Here is a 16,073-nt window from a genome sequence, read left to right on the forward strand (position 1 = left end):
CCCTGCACACTCGGACAATCACCCTGAAATCACCCTGGTGCCTGTGCTTCCTGTCTTCAGCTTTTAGAATGAGTTTGGCTATTTCCCCCAGTGTGAGTGTTGAACAGACTTGTGATTCCCTTCAATTGGAATAATAAGGAGATAACTGTGACACAAACAAATAAATTGTGGCCTAAGCCCTGTCATAATAATAATTTTCATTTTTATAACAGATTGGTTTGGGAGATCTTGATGGATTTGCAAATATGGTTTCCTCTGTTTTGCTGATAGGAAAACAGAGTCCCTGGCACCAGTCTGGGATTGCAAATTTCAGAGAATATAGCTGAAAACACGAACTCACATTTTGGAAATTTGGACTCGGTTCCTTAGAGCAGGATAATAAAAACACGACCAAAATCTGCATCCCTATGCCATTTGGAGGGGGTGGATTTGCTGATTCTGCTAAAGAAATACTTGGCAAAGAATTTATTGTTTCCTGCTTTGAGACTCCGAAAGCATTTAGAAAATGCAGAATGTGAATCCTAAGAAATAATAGCAGAGGGTCATAAGCTAACTACCCTCCCCTAGGAAAATCTGGAAATAAATTTGCCACTTTAAATAAACACTTTTATTTATGAAGTACAATCTATCTGTCAAAACACCAAGAGGCTCTGCTTGGTTAAATATTCTAATACAATTAGCAAAGTAATGTAATTTGCTAGCCTTAATAGACATCAATGCTATGGGAAGCATCGGTAAAGTTAGCAGACGTGCTGGAGATGGGACCGAGAAGCTGCAAATGAAGCCAGACGCGTACACAGAGGGGCTGTCTACCCATCAGGATTTCCTGAGGGAAATATCCATGAGGCTCTGCATCTGGTAGGGTTCTTTGCAAGTATGCACCGCCTAAATTCTCTTTTGGTAGATTTCTTTCAAATTTTAAGACATTTCCCCACCCCTGTGTGAAAGGTAATCATGTATATTATGGTCTTAAATGACTTTGTATGGTATTACTAAATATATTGCTTGGATAACATGATAGCTTCCCAAAAGGTAGTGATGCATAGTAATGAAAGCCTCCCTTTTTTTTTAGCTCCTGTTATTACAGAAATCTGGAGAACAGCAGAAAAAAAACAAGACTGTGCTGGATTAAAAAACCCAAATCAAACCTATTGCCATTAAGTCGTTTCCAATTCATGCAACCCAAAGTGCGCAGAGTAGACCTATACTCCATTGTGTTCCCAATGACTGTTTGTTGGGAGCAGATTGCCAGGCCTTTCTTTTGAGGCATCTTTGGGTGGACTTGAACCACCACCATTTTGGTTAGTAGTCAAGTTCTTAGATGTTTACTCCACCCAGGGCTCCTTTGGTGGATTGACAATGGCGACAAATTCTTTGATACCCATCCTATCAAGACAGGAGGATCTATGTTCCTCTTCCTTGAATCTTGTCAGGCTCTGTGACTGTTTTGGCAAATAAAATATTGCTGAGTGACCTTGTGTCAGTTTCAGATTCATGCTTTCAGACGGGCAATTTCCATTTCCTGTCTCTTAAAACACCCAGCTTTGGAAGCTAGATATAAGGAAACTCAGGCATTCTCTTTGGAAAGGTTCATGGGGAGAGAAAGTACGGACAGCCCTCAGTTGACAATTCTAAATGAGCTTTATACATTTCAGCCAAAATAATCTTCCTAGTGTGAATTTTGCTATTCTTTTACGTAAAAACCTCTGATAATCTTTACCCTGTTTGGACATAGGGCCTTTTTAATTTTCTCCTTCCCAGAGCTCTTCTCCCCTGTTCTGTTTTCAGTGGCTCTGAACTTTGTATAGGTACCATTCAAATCCCTTTTCTAAACTATCATTGGAAAACACTAAACCACAGTTAAAGTTGCTGAGATAAATGGCAGAGAGCTAGATGACCTTTCTTCATAGGTAACTTCTCAGTGACATGCTGGGAAGACTTCAAGCTGCACCACTTTTAAAATGAGATCGGAATTATTTGAACTTGGACGAAACATCGTTTAAGAGTTCTACCTGCTGACTATATACAGCGCCCTTTATTTTGATTAAATATTCCTTTTGAACCTATAACCTTCTGTTATTCTCTATGAGACAGCTCCTAAGGACTTTTTGCTGAAGAATAGCAGGATGTGTAGTGTTAAATTTTTCTTTACCTTGTTTCCCTTCCCAGTCTAAGGCCAGTCTAGACCGTTCTTGGAGTTTACTTGTCTTTTATCCTGGTGTACTAGGATCCTATGATAATATGAGCCAATTATCTGTATCTTTTCCATTGACCTTACCTAAAAAAATTACCTAGAAATGTGTATATTCTTATTTGCGGTGAAAATCACCAGTTAAATGATGACCATTTTTTGGGTGTCATCCTATCTTTAAAATATAAATCCATATTTTTTTTTTTTTTCAGATCTGTAGAGTTCCACTTCAGATTGTGTGATGGCAAGTTAAAAGAAGTATCTTAAGACTGACTTTTTTTGTTTACTCTTAAAACTTAGGATTTTAGATCAATGTTTGTAAACAATTCTAGTTAAACTCCTGTGGAATAGAAAAGCCCAAGGAAAACTCAAAACAACTCAGCTTACACTTACTGATTTACAAATCGAGTAGCTGATCTTATAAACAGTACACAGAACTACAGTTTCACTCATGTATCTCTTTAGCTGTAGCTTTTGCTTTTAATACTTTGTTAATTATAAAAGGTGGAAAGAAAATGTTTTAGAAGTTATTCCTTCTCATTATTGAAAATGAAAAATAAAAAAATGTGAAAAAAATTAAAACTTTACATATTCCTTATATATTAAGGATAATTATGTTAGTATAGTACCCTAGTTGAGTACAGTTTCTGACACTTTTTTTTTTTTTGGTTCTTACATTTTTATTTTATTTATTTATTTTTAAAATAATTTTTATTGAGCTTTAAGTGAAAGTTTACAAATCAAGTCAGTCTGACACATATAAGCTTATATACACCTTAGTCCATACTCCCACTTACTCTCCCCCTAATGAGTCAGCCTGCTCCCTCCTTCCAGTTTCTCCTTTTGTGACAATTTTGCCAGTTTCTACCTCTCTCTACCCTCCTATCTCCCCTCCAGATAGGAGATGCCAACACAGCCTCAAGTGTCCCCATGATACAAGTAGCTCACTCTTCCTCAGCATCTCTCTCCAACCCATTGTCCAGTCCCTTCCATGTCTGATGAGTTGTCTTCGGGAATGGTTCCTGACCTGTGCCAACAGAAGGTTTGGGGACCATGACTGCTGGGATTCCTCTAGTCTCAGTCAGACCATTAAGTATGGTCTTTTTATGAGAATTTGGGGTCTGCATCCCACTGATCTCCTGCTCCCTCAGGGGTTCTCTGTTGTGCTCCCTGTCAGGGCAGTCATCGGTTGTGGCCAGGCACCATCTAGTTCTTCTGGTCTCAGGATGATGTAAGTCTCTGGTTCATGTGGTCCTTTCTGTCTCTTGGGCTCATAGTTATCGTATGACCTTGGTGTTCTTCATTTTCCTTTGATCCAGGTGGGTTGAGACCAATTGATGCATCTTAGATGGCCGCTTGTTAGCATTTAAGACCCCAGATGCCACATTTCAAAGTGGGATGCAGACTGTTTTCATAATAGAATTATTTTGCCAATTGACTTAGAAGTCCCCTTAAGCCATAGTCCCCAAACCCCCGCCCTTGCTCCGCTGACCTTTGAAGCAATCAGTTTATCCAGGAAACTTCTTTGCTTTTGGTCCAGTCCAGTTGAGCTAACATTCTGTGTATTGAGCATTGTCCTTCCCTTCACCTAAAGTAGTTCTTATCTACTAACTAATCAGTAAAAAATCCTCTCCCACCCTCCTTCCCTCCCCCCCTCATAACCACAAAAGTATGTGTTCTTCTCAGTTTATACTATTTCTCAAGATCTTATAATAGTGGTCTTATACAATATTTGTCCTTTTGCATCTGACTCATTTCACTCAGCATAATGCCTTCCAGGTTCCTCCATGTTATGAAATGTTTAACAGATTCGTCACTGTTCTTTATCAATACATAGTATTCCATTGTGTGAATATACCACAATTTATTTACCCATTCATCCATTGATGGACACCTTGGTTGCTTCCAGCTTTTTGCTATTGTAAACAGAGCAGCAATAAACATGGGTGTGCATATATCTGTTCGTGTGAAGGCTCTTATTTCTCTAGGGTATATTCCGAGGAGTGGGATTTCTGGGTTGTATGGTAGTTCTATTTCTAACTTTTTAAGAAAACGCCAGATAGATTTCCAAAGTGTTTGTACCATTTTACATTCCACCAGCAGTGTATAAGAGTTTCAATCTCTCTGCAGCCTCTCCAACATTTATTATTTTGTGTTTTTTGGATTAATGCCAGCCTTGTTGGTGTGAGATGGAATCTCATCATAGTTTTAATTTGCATTTCTCTAATGGCTAATGATCGAGAGCATTTTCTCAAGTATCTGTTAGCTGCCTGAATATCTTTTTTAGTGAAGTGCGTGTTCATATCCTTTGCCCACTTCTTGATTGGATTGTTTGTCTTTTTGTGGTTGAGTTTTAACAGAATCATATAGATTTTAGAGATCAGTCACTGGTCTGACACATATTTTAGCACTAAGTAAATACATGTTGAATGAATGGAGGAACATTGTTACTAGATGCCATCAAGTCAGTTCTGACTCATAGTGACCCTATGAACAACAGAATAAAACACTGCCTGGTCCTGTACCATTGTCATAGTCATTGTTATGCTTGAGCCCATTGTTGCAGGCACTGTGTCAATCATTCTCGTTGAAGGTCTTCCTCTTCTTTACCACGCATGATGTACTTCTCCAGGGATTGGTCCCTCGTGATAACACGACCAAAGTATGTGAGACGAAGACTTGCTATTCTTGCTTCTAAGGAGCATTTTTGCTGTACTTACACCAAGACAGATTTGTTCATTTGTCTGGCAGTCCATGGTATATTCAATATTCTTCACCAACACCACAATTCAAAGGCATCAATTCTTCTATCTTCTTAGTCATTGTTCAGCTTTCACATACATACGAGATGATTAAAAAAAATCATGGCTTGGATCAGACACACCTGAGTCCTTAAAGTGACATCTTTACTTTTTAACATTTTAAGGAGGTCTTTTGATTTCTTGACTGCTGCTTCCATGGCCATTGATTGTGGATCCAAGTCAAATGAAATCCTTGACAACTTCAATCTTTTTTCTGTTTACCATGATGTTGCTTATTGGTCTGGTTGGGAGGATTTTTGCTTTCTTTATATTGAGGTATAATCCATACTGAAGGCTGTGGTCTTTGATCTTCATCACTAAGTGCTCCAAGTTCTCTTCACTTTCAGTAAACAAGGTTGTATCATCTGCATAATGCAGGTTGTTAATGAGTCTTCCTCCAATCCTGATGCCCTGTTCTTCTTCGTATAGTCCAGCTTTTCGGATTGTTTGCTCAGCACGTAGATTGAATAGGTATGGTGAAAGCATACAACCCTGATGCACACATTTCCTGACTTCAAACCATGCAGTATCCTCTTCTGTTTGAGCAACTGCCTCTTGTTCCATGTACAGATTTGTCACGAGCACAATTAAGTGTTCTGGAATTCCCATTCTCTGCGATATTATCCATAATTTGTTATGATCCACATAGCTGAATGTCTTAGCTTTGTCCATAAAATGCAGGTAAACTTCTTTCTGGCGTTCTCTGCTTTCAGCCAGGATTCATCCGACATAAGCAATGATATCCCCGGTTCCACAGCCCCTTCTAAATCCAGCTTGAATTTCTGGCAGTTCCCTATTTGTACACTGCTGTAGCTGCTTTTGAATGATCTTCAGCAAAATATTCCTTGTGTGTGTTATTAATGATATTGTTTTAATATTTCTGCATTTGGTTGGATCACCTTTCTTGGGGATAGGCATAAATATGAATCTCTTCTAGTTGGTTGACGTGGTAGCCATCTTCCAAATTTCTTGACATAGATGAGTGAGCACTTGCAGCACTGCCTCCATTTGTTGAAACATCTTAGTTTGTATTCCATCAGTTCCTGGAGCCTTGTTTTTTGCCAATGACTTCAGTGCAGCTTGGACTTCTTCCTTCAGTACCATCGGTTCCTAATCATATGTGACCCCCTGAAATGGTTGAACATCGACCAATTCTTTTCGGTGTAGTGACTCTGTGTATTTCTTTTATTTTCTTTTGATGCTTCCTGCGTCGTTTAAAATTTTACCCATGGAATCCTTCAGTATTTTTAACTCAAGGCTTGAATTTTTTCTTCAGTTCTTTCAGCTTAAGAAATGCTGAGTGTGTTCTACCCTTTTGGTTTTCTACCTCCAGGTCTTTACACATATCATCATAATACTTTGTCTTCTCAAGCTGCCCTTTGACATCTTCTGTTCAGTTCTTTTACTTTGTCATTTTTTTCCTTTTACTTTAGCTGCTTGACATTCAAGAGCAAGTTTCAGAGTCTCTTCTGACATCCATTTTGGTCTTTTCTTTCTCTCCTATCTTTTTAATGACCTCTTGCTTTCTCCATGTATGACATATGATGTCCTTGATGTCATTCCACAACTCGTCTGGTCTTCAGTCATTAGTGTTCTACGCGTCAAGTCTATTGTTCAGATGGTCTCTAAGTTCAGAAGGGGTATACTCAAGGTTGTACTTTGGCTTCCATGGACACGTTCTAATTTTCTTCATTTCAACTTGAACTTTCATATGAGTAATTGATGTCTGATCCGCAGTTGGCCCCTGGCCTTGTTCTGATTGATGATATTGAGTTTTTCCACCCTCTCTTTCCATAGGGGTGGTTGATTTGACTTTTACGTATTCCGTCTTACGAGGTCCATGCGTATAGTCACTGTTTATGTTTGTGAAAAATTGTATTTGCAATCAAGAAGTCATTGGTCTTGCAAAATCTTATCATAGAATCTCCCACATCGTTTCTATCACCAAGGCCATATTTTCCAACTACTAATCCTTCTTCTTTGTTTCCAACTTTTGTGTTCCAATCAATGCATCCAATCAGTGTGTCCAATTTCAGACTGCAGAAGTTGGTAAAAATCTTTAATTTCTTCATCTGTGGCCTTAGTGATTGGTGCATAAATTTAAATAATAGTAGTATTAACTGGTCTTCCTTGTAGGTGTACGTATATCAGCCTATCACTGACACCGTTATACTTCAGGATAAAAAAAAAAAAAATTTTTTTTGGACAATGAATGTAACGTAATGCCATTCCTCTTCAAGTTGTCCTTCCCAGCATAGTAGACTATATGATTGCAAGATTCAAAATAGCCAAAACTAGCCCATTTCAGCTAATGTTGCTATGAGTCGGAACTGACTTGACTGTACCTAACAATGACAACAAAAACATGGTAAGGGAAATGACTAGTGAAAAAGAAAGGTATTAAACTAATATACAAATACATGGTATATGGTTACAAATTATGACAGGTAAATAACAGGGTACTGGGAGAGGGAGGAAACCCTAGTGGTGTAGTGGTTAAGTGCTACGGCTTCTAACCAAGAGGTCGGCAGTTTGAATCCACCAGGCACTCCTTGGAAACTCTATGGGGCAGTTCTACTCTGTCCTATAGGGTCGCTATGAGTCGGAATCGACTTGATGGCAGTGGGTTTTTTTTTTTTTTGGGGGGGGTGGGGGAGAAGGAGGAAACTCACTAAATTGAGGTGTTTCTCAGCATAGGAAAAATAGAAGTCTTGGCAGTGCTCAACATATGCGAAATTCTGCCCAGTATTCTCAGAAATAAAACTCTTTTTTGTTCAACCATTATGCTACAATTTTGTGGGTGCCTGAAATTTCAACTTGTTTTCTACCTTAGCACTTATCATGGATGATGTTGATTTCTAATATATTTGGATTTATTTCAACCAACTTTTTTATGCTTTCTTCTTACCCTGCTTGTTCTTTGATTCTCTTTTCTAATTTCCTGCACTCTTTGTATTGATTGAATTTTCTTTGTTATCTTTTTTCCCTCTACTGGTTTAGAGGTTTTATATATTGTTTTGTGGTTACCTTTAAATTTTTAACATGCATACTTAATTTAATAAACCTTAAGTCAATATCTCCACTCTTATGCTAAATAGTACAATAAATTTAGAATACTGCAATTCTGATTCTCACTGCCACACAGACATGCACATACAAACACACAAGTATGCACTACACACACAGTGTGTATCCACAACAAGTACATTTTACCAGTAGCTTCTCTCTCATTCAAGGAAGTTTATCAGGTGAAGTAAGAATAAATGATATTGGAACAGGCTATATTTTGCTGTAATTTTTAATAATTCAAACATGAATTTTCCTTAATTTTATAACAAATGACTTGTGACACACCAAACAATTGGTCATGACTCACAGCAGGTAGTTAATTTCTATAGGTTTAGATTATTTGTATTAAAATCTTTAAGCCATCTTAAAAATGCTGATCATGTGTGTTCAAATTCGACCCTTCTAATAGTTAGCTTTGTAACCAAAGCTCCTGTTTCATTAGTAGTCTGAGAACAGAGCAACCTAGCTGTGAAGCAAACATTTCATGCAGTCATGGCTGAATGATCATGTTTGCACTGGTGATTTCCTGTCAAATTGAGTCTTTATCATAGCGAGAGAACAAAGCAGTGATGCAAAGTGAAGTGTGTTTTAAAGAAATCACTGAAAGTTAAGATGTATAGCTCCTGTTGGATTCATGGCCTCTGTTTTTGATTAGATGTGTTGGAAATGTACTTACAACCAAGTTAAATGCCTTTTCATGTGGCAATGTCTTCAGGCTTCACATAACTTTCACTGAATTCTGTACAGGGATGATTTAGTAATTCCTATATGCTAATTTTTTTATAGCTAATGGAAATATTCAAGGTGTCTAAGAAGGTTCTAACAGTGTATTTATATATCAGAGATAAAGATTCAGACCTGTGTGTGTTCAACTATTGATCCTAGCTGTGTGACCTTGAGGAAACAATTTAACTTCTTTTCAATTTCTGTATATGTAATTATATCTAAGTTTCACAGTGGTTGTGAAAAATAAAGTTAGTGAAAGTGATGTAATAGTTATATATAAAAAATGTAGCACAATGTCTAGCATAAGGCAGACAAACAATAAGTGGAACCCATTTCGTTATTATTGAACGAAAAACAACATTACTCATGATCACAACTTCTATTCTAATCAAGCTATAATGGCATATCAGTTAAATATTGTCACTGAATAGTCACAATAACAGTAGCATCCAGAACAATTTTCAGATACACAATAATCAAATAAACCATATTAAATAACTTTGAAAGACAGTTTTAAAACTAGGATGTATATTAGATAATCGCTGAGGCACAATATCTAACAAAAACATTCTTTAAAATCTACCACTGGAAATTTACAAGAATATTACCTAAATTGGCATCCTATCTGCCATATAAAACTTTCACAGCCCCATGAATTTTCACTTGATGTTGTCCAGAAAATAAACGTTGACTTGGCTTCTTAAGACATAACTGAAGCATGAAATGGCAAGTAATTAAAGGGTAAGTTATACAAATATATCATATATTATCATTTGTTTCAGAACTATTTATTTCGGGGAACATCAACTAAAGTGGTTTTAAATATAACATGTCAAATATTAGATGTGTATTTATGCTGTAATAAAGTATAATACATCTACATACTGTAGTGTTTACCTGTGTTTTATTGACTATGCTAAGGCATTCAACTGTGTAGATCATGAGAAATTATGGATAACATTGAGCAGAATGTGTATTCCAGAACACTTAATTGTGCTCATGAGGAATCTGTACATGGATCAAGAGGTAGTTTTTCGAACAGAACAAGGGGATACTGTATAATTTAAAGTCAGGAAAGGTGTGTGTCAGGGTTATATCATTTCACAATATCTATTCAAACTGTATGCTGAGCAAATAATCCAAGAAGCTGGACTATATGAAGAACGGGGCATCAGGATTGGAGGAAGACTCATTAACAACCTGCATTATGCAGGTGACACAACCTTGTTTGCTGAAAGTGAAGAGGACTTGAAGCACTTACTGATGATGATCAAAGACCACAACCTTCAGTATGGCTTACACCTCAACATAAAGAAAACAAAAATCTTTACAACTGGACCAATAAGCAGCATCACTGCACAAACTGAGAAAAGATTGAAGTTGTCAAGGATTCCATTTTATTTGGAAGCACAATCAACACTCATGGATGCACCAGTCAAGAAACCAAAAGGGGCATTGCATTGGGCAAATCTACTGCAAAAGACCCCTTTAAAGTGTTGAAAAGCAAAAATGTCACCTTGAGGACTAAGGTGCACCTGCCTCAACCTATGATGTTTTCAATTGCCTCATATGAATGGGAAAGCTAGATAATGAATAAGGAAGACCAAAGAAAAATTGATGCCTTTGAATTTGGTGTTGGCAAAGAATAGTGAATATACCATGGACTGCCAAAAGAACAAACAAGTCTGTCTTGGAAGAAGTACAACTAGAATGCTTCTTAGAAGCAAGGATGGCAAGACTATGCCTCACATACTTTGGACATGTCAGTAAGAGGGATCACTCCCTGGAGAAGGACATCATGCTTGGTAAAATAGAGGGTCAGCGAAAAATAGGAAGACCATCAACAAGATTGATTGACACAGCAGCTGCAACAATGGGCTCAAGCATAGCAACAATTGTGAGGATGGTGCAGGACCAGGCAGTGTTTCGTTCTGTTGTGCATAGGGTCGCTATGAGTCAGAACCAACTCAGCTTCACCTAACAACAACACAGTGTGGATTAGATGGGGTAAGAGAAAAATAGCTTTTCTCACTGAATTTAATTTAAGATGGAGATTAGAGAGGAATAAATCGCCATATAAAATTTAGAGGAACTTCTATGAAATATACTTTGCCCATGTAACAATATGTTTAAGAATAATTGAGGAATATGTCATCTTTAGAATTTCCTTTAGTGCTTTCCTAATAATAAAATATTATTTTCCAGGCCCACGTTAGGGAATTATTTTACATCTACTTCATGTAGGAATAGTTAGAAATATGTATAGCATTACAAATAAATGTTCTTGTTTTTACTGAAGTAGTACTTATAGTTCTCCTAAATTGAAATAGCTAGAGTTTACTGGACATGGTTCTGGATATTGCTTTGCAGTTTCTCACTGTTCTAACAAAAGTAAACAATATTCATTCCAAGTGGATTAGGAGTTATAAATAAACATAAGAAGTAAATAAGCAAACTAAAGAACAAATAAATAATATATAAATAAGCAACTCTATGAAACTACAATTCTAAGTATAGTATGATGAGTGAATGTATATATATTGATAGACCTGAAAAATGGCAATTTGTAAAACCTTGAATCACTTTTCATGCATTTGTTCATAAGGCTAACATTTTGCATATGTAAAGAGTTTATACAGTAAAAAAAAAAATTACTAGACAACATTAGAAATCATTCTAGCTGTCCACCTGTAGGAAAATCACTTAACTTCTAAGTTTTTTAGTTTTTATCTCCACAAATATGCTGTTATTTATAGTTATTACAAGATCAATTAAGTTAATACATTCAAAGATTCTAAGAATAATGTCCATAAGTAATGTTCCATAAATATTAGAAAAAAAACCTTGTTAATAAGGTCAATAGAAAATTCAAAGAGGTGAAAATGGCAATTAATTAAAAAAGTTTAAGCACAGTATTAACAAAAGAAATTTAAATAATATAAAACATCTATGATATTAACATTTTAAAATAATAATATTCAGTGTAACAAAGGTACTATGTAATGGGCATTCTTAACCATTTTTGCTGGGACTATGAAATAAGTACAATCGTTCGCAAAAAAGCAATTTGAAAAACTTTTAGAAAAGCTCTTTTATATTAACCTAAACCCCCATGTGCCTGTCAGTTTATCGTACTGTGGGGGCTTGTGTGTTGCTACTATGCTGGAAGCTGTGCCACTGATATTCGAATACCAGCAGGTCACCCACAGCAGACAGGTTTCAGCTGAGTTTCCAGACTAAGTCAGGCTAAGAAGGACTTGTCAGTCTACTTCTGAAAAGAATTAGCCAGTGAGAACCTTATCAATAGCAGTGGAATATTGTCTGATATAATGCCGGAAGATGAGTCCCTCAGGTTGGAAGGCACTCAAAACACAGCTGGAACACCATCAATTGCTCATATGCAAGTTCAAGTTGAAGTTGACGAAAATTAGAACAAGTCCACGAGAGCCAAAGTACCACATTGAGTACAGCCTACCTAAATTTAGAGACCATATCAAGAATAGATTTGATGCATTGAACACTAATGACCAAAGACTAGATGAGTTGTGGAATGACATCAAGGATATCATCCATGAAGAAAGCAAGAGGTCATTAAAAAGACAGGAAGGAAAGAAAAAACAAAATGGATTTCAGAAGAGACTCTGAAACTTGTTCTTCAATGTCAAGTAGCTAAAGCAAAAGATAAAAATGATGAAGTAAAAGAGCTGAACAGAGGATTTCAAAGGGTGGCTCAAGAAGACAAAGTATTATAATGACAAGTACAAAGAACTGGAGATAGAAAACTCTTACCATGGCAGAGACTGTATTCATTTTGTCTACCAGTGTGTTTCTAGTGTTTGGCACAGCACCTCACACAAAAGGAGGGTTGATATATGCTTACTGAAAGAGTAAACGAATGCCGTTAACTAGTTGAGATAATGTTCATACTGCGAGATAATGAAAACAAGTCATCCATTGCTCTTCTTACATGGCTGAAAAATTCCATATTAAACCCGTTGCTGTCAAGTCAATTCTAATTCATAGGAACCCTATAGAACAGAGTAGAATTATCCCATAGGGTTTTCAAGGCTGTAATTTTTATGGAAACAGACTGCCAGATCTTTCCCCATGGAACAGCTGGCGGATTTGAACTGCTGACCTTTGGTTAGTAGCCAAGCATTTCACCACTGTGCCAAAATGGCTCCTTAATTCCATATTAAGAGCTTTATAATTCTTTGTAAGTGAAAATATATCTGTGCAATTATAATCAGACATTATTGTTGTTGTCAGGTGACATCAAGTCTGTTCTGACTCATAGTGACCCTACGTACAAGGGAACTGCCCAGACCTGCACCGTTTTCACAAATGTTATGCTTGAATCCATTGTTGCAGCCACTGTGTCAATCCATCTTGTTGAGGGTCCCTCTATTTTTCACTGACCCTCTACTTTACCGAGCATTATGTCCTTCTCCAGGGATTGCCTCTTGACCTATGTACAGGTTCCTCATGAACACAATTAAGTGTTCTATAATTCCTATTCTTTGCAATGCTATCCATAATTTGTTACGATTCACACAGTTGAATGCCTTTGCATAGTCAATAAAACATAGGTTAATATCTTTCTGGTATTCGCTGCTGTCAGCCAAGATCCATCTAACATCAGCAGTTATATCCCTGAGTCCATGTCCTCTTCTGAATCTGGCTTGAATTTCTGCCAGTTCCCTGTTAAAGTACCGCTGCAATCATTTTTGAATTGTGTTCAGCATCATTTTACTTGTACATGATATTAATGATATTGTTGCATAATTTCCACATTCCGTTGGATCAACTTTATCATCTTCCTTTGTAATAGGCATGTGTATCAATCTCTTCCACTCGGTTGGCCAAGTTTTTCTGCATAGACAATTGTGCACTTTCAGCATTGTGTGCATTTGTGGAAACATCGCAACTGGTATTCCATCAATTCCTGGAGCACTATTTTTCGCCACTGCCTTCAGTGTTGCTTGGACTTCTTTCTTCAGTACCACCGGTTCTTGATCATGTGCTACCTTCTGAAATGGTTGAAAGTAGACCAATTCTTTTCGATACAGTGACTCTGTGTATTCCTTCCATCTTCTTTTGATGCTTCCTGCATCATTCAATATTTTCCTATAGAATCCTTCAATATTACAGCTCAATGCTTGAACTTTTTCTTCAGTTCTTTCATCTTGAGAAATGCCGAGCATGTTCTTCCCTTTGGGTTTTCTAACTTCAGGTCTTTGCACATTTTATTACCATACTTTGTTTTCTCGAGTTGTCTTTGAAATCTTCTGTTCAGCAATTTTACTTCACCAATTCTTCAGTTCACTTTGGGTACTCTATGTTCAAGAGCAAGTTTCAGAGTCTTTTCTGACATACATTTTTTTTTCCCTTTTGTGTCATTTTAATGGCCTTTTGCTTTCTTCATGGATGATGCCCTTGATGTCACTCTACAATTCATCTAGTCTTTAGTCATTAGTGTTCAATCTGTCAAACCTATTTTTCAGATGGTCTCTAAATTAAGGCAGAATATTCAAGGTTGTTCTTTAGGCCTTGTGGACTTGTTTTAATTTTCTTCACTTTCAACTTTAACTTGCATATGAGCAATTGATGATCTGTTATGCATTTGGACCCTGGTTTTGACTGATGGTATTGAGCTTCTCCATTGTCTCTTTCCGTACATGTAGTCAGTTTAATTCTTGTGAATTCCATCTGGCAATGTCCGCACATTTAGTCACTGTATATGTTGTTGAAGAAAGGTATTTGTAGTGAATAAGTCATTGGTCTTACAAAATTCTATCATATAATCTCTCCTGGAATTTCTATCACCAAGGCCATATTTTTCAACTACTGCTCCTTCTTTGTTTCCAGCTTTCACATTCCAATCACCAGTAATTACAAATGAATCTTGATTGCATGTTTGATCAATTTCAGACTGCAGAAGTTGGTAAAAATCTTCAATTTCTTCATCTTTGGCATGAGTGGTTAGTGCATAAATTTGAATAATAATCTATTAACTGGTCTTCCTTATTGTTGTTAGGTGCTGTCAAGTCGGTTCTCATAGTAACCCTATGCACAACAGAATGAAACACTGCCCGGCCCTACACCATCCTTATAATTGTTGTTATGCCTGAGCTCATTGTTTCAGCTGCTGTGTCAATCCACTTCATTGAGGGTCTTCCTCTTTTCCACTGACCCTGTACTTTGCCAAGCATGATGTCCTTCTCCAGGGACTGATCCCTCCTGACAACATGTCCAAAGTATGTAAGATGCAGTCTTGCCATCCCCACTTCTAAGGAGCATTCTGGTTGTACTTCTTCCAAGACAGATTTGTTTGTTCTTTTGGCAATCCATGGTGTATTCAATATTCCTTGCCAATGTCACGGTTCAAAGGCATCAAGTCTTCGGTCTTCCTTATTCATTGTCCAGCTTTCACATGCATATGGTGTGATTGAAAATACCATGGCTTGGGTCAGGCACACCTTAGTCTTCAAGGTGACATCTTTGTTCTTCAGCACATTAAAGAGGCCCCTTGCAAGAGATTTACCCAATGCAATGTGTCTTTTGATTTTTTGACTGTTGCTTCCATGGCTGTTGATTGTGGATCCAAGTAAAATGAAATCCTTGGCACCTTCAATCTTTTCTCCGTTTATCATGATGTTGCTCATTGGTCCAGTTGTGAGGATTCTTGTTTTCTTTATGTTGGGGTGCAATCCATACTGAAGGCTGTGGTCTTTGATCTTCATTCGTAAGTGCTTCAAGTCTTTTTAACTTTCAGCAAGTGAGGTTATGTCATCTGCATAACAAAGGTTGTTAATGAGTCTTCCTCCAATCCTGATGCCCTGTTCTTCTCGATATAGTCCAGCTTCTTGTATTATTCACTCAGCATACATATTGAATAGGTATGGTGAAAAGATACAACACTGACACACACCTTTCCTGACTTTAAACCAATCACTATCTACCACGTGTTTGTCAGTTTGTTGTACTTTGGGGGCTTTTGTGTTGCCATGGTGCTGGAAGCTATGCCACCATATTCAGATACCAGCAGGATCATCCTTGGAGAACAGGTTCCAGCTGAGCATCCAGACTAAGGCAGACTAGGAAGAAGGACCTGGCAGTCTACTTCTGAAAAGCATTAGCCAGTGAAAACCTTATAAACAGCAGCGGAACATTGTCTGATATAGTGCTGGAAGATGAGCCCTTCAGGTTGGAAGTCCCTCAAAAGATGACTGGGGGAGAGCTGCCTCCTCAAAGTAGAGTTGACCTAAAGGACAGGGATGGAGTGA

The sequence above is a fragment of the Loxodonta africana genome, chromosome 2 (genome assembly GCF_030014295.1).
Source record: "Loxodonta africana isolate mLoxAfr1 chromosome 2, mLoxAfr1.hap2, whole genome shotgun sequence".
NCBI lineage: Eukaryota > Metazoa > Chordata > Mammalia > Proboscidea > Elephantidae > Loxodonta > Loxodonta africana.